Genomic DNA, 5,569 nt, shown 5'->3' with positions numbered 1-5,569 from the left:
AACATCTAAGCTTGATCAACCAGTAGCCGAACATTTCAATTTAGCTGGTCATTCAATTTCAAATTTCAGAGTGATTGCAATTGACCATAATGCCAGTTGGAGCGACAAAAATCGCAAAGATAAAGAGAATCACTGGGAACTTTTACATAAAACAACCACACCATTTGGACTCAATATTAGGAACGTTCTCCCAGTACACTAAATTAAACCAATGGCATTTCAATTTATTCTGGATAAATCATTTGGCTTATTTATTGAGGCTTGCCTCTAAAGTTTAGTTTTGGCCATTGTTTTCCACAGCATTGTTGTTTTCCAGTATTTTGCCTTTTAATCTCTCTCTCTCCCTCTCTCTCTCTCTCTCTCTCTCTCTCTCTATATATATATATATATATATATATATATATATGCATACACACACACACATGCACATACACACATACATTTATATAAACATACACACATACATACAAACATATATACATACACACATACATAGTCCAAGCATTATATACATATAATGGTTTTGCGACAGCTATTATTTATTTATAATGAAATGTAAAAGCAATTATTTATAAATAATGAGTTTGAAGTCAATTTGTTATTTATATATAATGAAATCAGTGAAATAATAGTTGCTTTTCATTTATATATAATGATTTTTTACCTTTTCATTATTTATATATAATGTAATTAGCGAACTTAATATATATAAATAATTGTAAGTTATTTTTCATTATTTATATATAATGATGTGTTACCCCTTCCTTATTTATGTATAATGAAGCCAGTAATCATTATTTATATATAATGAAATGTAAAAGCAGTTATTTATAAATAATGAGTTTGAAGTCAATTCGTTATTTATATATAACGAAATCAGTGAACTTATATATAAATAATTGTAAGTTGCTTTTCATTTATATATAATGATTTTTTTTATAAATAATTGTAAGTTATTTTTCATTATTTATATATAATGATGTGTTACCCCTTCCTTATTTATATATAATGAAGCCAGTAATCATTATTTATATAATTATAATGAAATGTAAAAGCAGTTATTTATAAATAAAAAGTTTTTAAAAGTCAATTCGTTATTTATATATAATGAAATCAGTGAACTTATTATATATAAATAATTGTAAGTTGCTTTTCATTTATATATAATGATTTTTCACCTTTCCATTTTTTATATATAATGTAATTAGCGAACTTAATATATATAAATAATTTAGATATATATTTTAATTATGTGAATGCTTATCGTATTCGAACAGTAATTGGAAGGTCTTGGGCTCGGATCCAATAGGGAATAATGTTTATCTCAAATATTATTAACTGTATTTAATACCTGTGGAGTTGTATCTCCATACCTAAACTACCCTCATGTTACTTAGGATTATTTATTGCGTACTTCGCAATACATTGTGGAAAATTATATTGTTAGGAAAAATTATATTGACATAACTCTTTGAAAACAAATTGTGCAAAATATGATGGTTGAAATAAAGATGGGATGCACCCACGAAAGACAAAAAAAAAATAATTGTAAGTTATTTTTCATTATTTATATATAATGATGTGTTACCCATTCCTTATTTATATATAATGAAGCCAGTAATCATATATAAATAATGTTTGGTTAGCCTTTTATTATTTATATATAATGTAATCAGTAAACTAATTATATATAAATAATGAAACGTTAACGTTATTATTTACATATAATCTTTTAGACGTAAATGCATTATTTATAAATAATGGGTGATGTATTCAATTATATGTTAAATAATGAATTATATATAAATAATTGTGTTAAATAATAAATTTACATTTGGCGCCTCATACATTTGTACCCCTAGCTATCCGAAATGAAATAGTAGACTTCAAACAGACGTTGTGCGGTTATGGAGATCGAACATGACCGAAGCCTGTTTTTGGCATACTTTATATACCTGTCTCATCACATCATGTTTTGTCTCTCTAATTATCGTTACATCTCAACATTTTGGATTTTTTAAGTATTTTTCCCGAACTTGTCTCATCCCTGCACCCCCCCCCCCTTTAAAGTAAATACATCAAAGACAATTAAGTTTTATGATGACGAATGTTACTATATAAATGTGACATTTCCGGCCATGTGAGGTACTATTTCCCACAATTTTCGCACCTCAGTCCCAACCATGCTGGAGTTGAGATGAATGCGGACTCACTTCTTATTGAAGTGATAAAGTAAAGTAAATACACCAAAGACAATGTTTTAAGTCTTATTTTCTATGGTCTCATCACACATACTAATGATTCTATGGTTGCCGAATCGATGATAAAAGTTCATGAAAAATTTGCTGGCGCTTTATTTTGACTAATGGTGATGTGATGATGAATTTTACCAAAGAGTGTTATTTTCTGATATCTAAAGGTACTATTTCCTCAAATTTTCGCACCTCAGCCCAACCATGGTGGGGCTGAGGTGGGTATGGACTCTCCTCCATCCCGCTCTTACATTGGCCGGACGCGAATTTTTTTTCCTGTAGCCTCCTTCCATACAATATGTATTTGTTTCAATTTGCATTCTTATCTACTGTATTACTGTATTGTATGGAAAATAAATGCATATTTGATTTGATTTGATTTGACTACTACTACTACCACCACCGCCACCACCACCACCACCACCACCACCACCACCACACTACTACTACTACTACTACTACTACTACTACTACTACTACCACTACTACTACTACTACTACTACTACTACTACTACTACTACTACTACTACTACTACTACTAGGGCCTTGGCCTACTATTATTATTAGTTCGTGAGTAGCTTTATACGTCTTGTGCATGCCCGTCAAGTTAAATAAACAAATTCTTCGTCATGTTGGTACAGTAAATGTATGTATAGGCTAATTATCATTTAGGTCTATTTTAAATTTATTTAATGTTCTTTTAAGATAAAAAGGGGGGGTTCAAGTCTGCGGATAGTTCACCCTATATTCGCCATCATAGTATTGCGGTCTACTACAGTTTGTTTACTTGAAGTTTAAAAATGCACAAGTACAATATATAGGTACAGGTAGGCTTGTAATTCATGAAAAACGATGACAATAATGGTGACGATAGGCCTAATGATGACTACGAATAAACAGCCCTATAATAAACATAGTTGATTTCTCGTAACCAGTGGGACTTGTTTTCTATTATACTGGAATCACCCCATCTTAATAAAAAGATACTAGACCCACTGGAGCGTTGCTTATCTCGCATCGGCGCAGGTATCAAAACCGCTTTGAAAAATAATATTCATGATTTTCATTGCCGAATCCTATTGCGCCACCAATCGACACTGCCTCCAAACGTCCAGGAACCAGGAAAAAAATTCGCGCGCCGCTCTCGATTAAGCGCCGCTAAATTCGAGTGAATATGCGCCTGTGTGCAATGAAACACTTTAAGAAATAGGGCACTAAATGTAATGTATACAGTGTTCAAATAAATAAATAACACACTGAAGACACAAGCATATCTTTATAAACGTTTATTAACGATAATGTAGGCTCTATGATAGGCCTACCGAACTATGGGAATACGTGAGATAGGTAACATAGGAACAATGGAAAGCGCCACGCCAATATTGTTTTAATAAGCGCCGCATTGAAGACTCCAAATATTTTATAAGCCCATCGTTTCCACTTGACATCCCCACCCCCCCCCCCAATTCAATTTCGGGCCTACAGCCAAAGACTCCTTATATTGCAATTCACTACCACACTTTCAACAACGGATCGACGCCCATGATGCTCGTTCAAAGGTGAAAATAAATGTGTGAGTTTGGTTCTTACACTGTATAACACATTAGTACTCTTAGCTCTCATCAATAATTGCGAAGATATTGCTATTGATGATAAAATCAAGCTGTAGAACACATTATAGGCAAGATTTTGCAATCAACTATTCTATCGTAAATACAAAACGGAGAGCCAGTAGAAGCGGTCCTGCAGATCAGGCGCCTCATGCTCGGCCGATCGGTGTCATTGTGCAGAGATATATATTAGTTTAACAGAATAATATATTGTCTTTTTCTAAATGCTTCAGTTGTGGCGCCAGCCCGTCGGGGAGAGCTTCCCCTGGTCGGGGAGAAAAAAGACAGTTCGTCGCGGAGAAAAAAAATTATATGTATTTTCTACATATATATTAGTAGACTCTAAAATCGATTAAAAAAGCCTTTGAAACCCCTAATTTTCCAAAATTGATTTTAGGTGTTGGGGTGGGGGGTGCTTGTTTTTTGGATCACTTTTGAAACATTTTAAGCGACGCTCGACCACTCCCACTTTGCTCTCGTCGGGGAAATCTGCCCCATCGCCGGGGGCCACGGCCTCCCGTCGGGCGGACCCCCCATCGGGCAAATCCTGGCACCACCCCTGTTACTCAGTGTTTTTTGAAGCCGAATTTTCCAATGGAACATGGAATTCATTCAATTCCTTCTCAGTTGTGAATTCGGACTTCCGGACGAGGAAATTCTTTCCCCGCCGCCACGTTTATGAATTTCGCGCCGAATTCACTATTGTATGTACATTAACCTACGGTATAAGTCGAAATTACGGGAGGGATGGTTTTATTTGGGTTCCTGTTACACCGGCAGGAGTTCCCGAGTAAAGGCTCCCATCGTATCAAAGTATTTAAACTTCCATAGTCGTAGGTGAGGGTAACAGTGATAACCTCTTAAGTAACTGCTTTCGAACTAGCGTGTCTATTGAATAATCGCACTAAGTATATAATTACAGGTAGTTCATTTACAATAATTTGTTGTTAATTATAAGATGAGGTCATCGATAATATTCAGTTTGTTGAATTCAGATGGCATTATACACTTTAGTGGAGATGTGCGCTTAATAAATCTTATTATTATTATTATTATTATGACGTCATAATGTCCGATCAGCCATTATGACCTATAAAATCACTCACAACTCATGTGCTCATACTCAAAGTTGGAAGACAATCGATCAAGAATAAGCGAGATACGCTCAAATGCGCATTTGCTAAAATGAGGTCATCGATAATATTATGTGACCAAAAAATTTATTTCTAGCTTCCATACGAGCTGCGCCCTTAAAAATGCGCACGCGTAGTGGTAGATTTAAAAAAAATTTGAAATGCTCAAAATGGCCTGAAACGTGCTCTAATTTAATCTAAACGTGATTTCGAGCATTTTAAAAGTTTGACGCACGCGCACGCGCACGTTATGACGCGCACGCGTAAAATTAGGGTAAATTAATTTAACATTGACTTGAAGTTAATGCTCACTTAATACGATTTCACCCACGAGGAAGTGTGCGCGGTGAGGATTAAACAATATTTAAATGCTGATAATGGCAAAATACGCTAATTTAGTTTGTTAAAAAAGAATTTTGAGCATTTTAAAAGATTTACTCATGCGTACGCGCACCTCGACGCATGTGCGCATCTTAATGTCACTGTTGTCTCCTGATATGAGATACATATGTATCAACTTGATTGACAAACGCCTGTTGGTGAAGGAGTAATGATCATTCGTAATATTTATCA

Source organism: Anneissia japonica, unplaced genomic scaffold, assembly GCF_011630105.1.
Source record: "Anneissia japonica isolate Jap-2015-1 unplaced genomic scaffold, ASM1163010v1 scaffold165_len1371125_cov188, whole genome shotgun sequence".
In the NCBI taxonomy this organism is placed as follows: Eukaryota; Metazoa; Echinodermata; class Crinoidea; order Comatulida; family Comatulidae; genus Anneissia; species Anneissia japonica.
Note: the sequence above shows the minus strand (reverse complement) of the source record.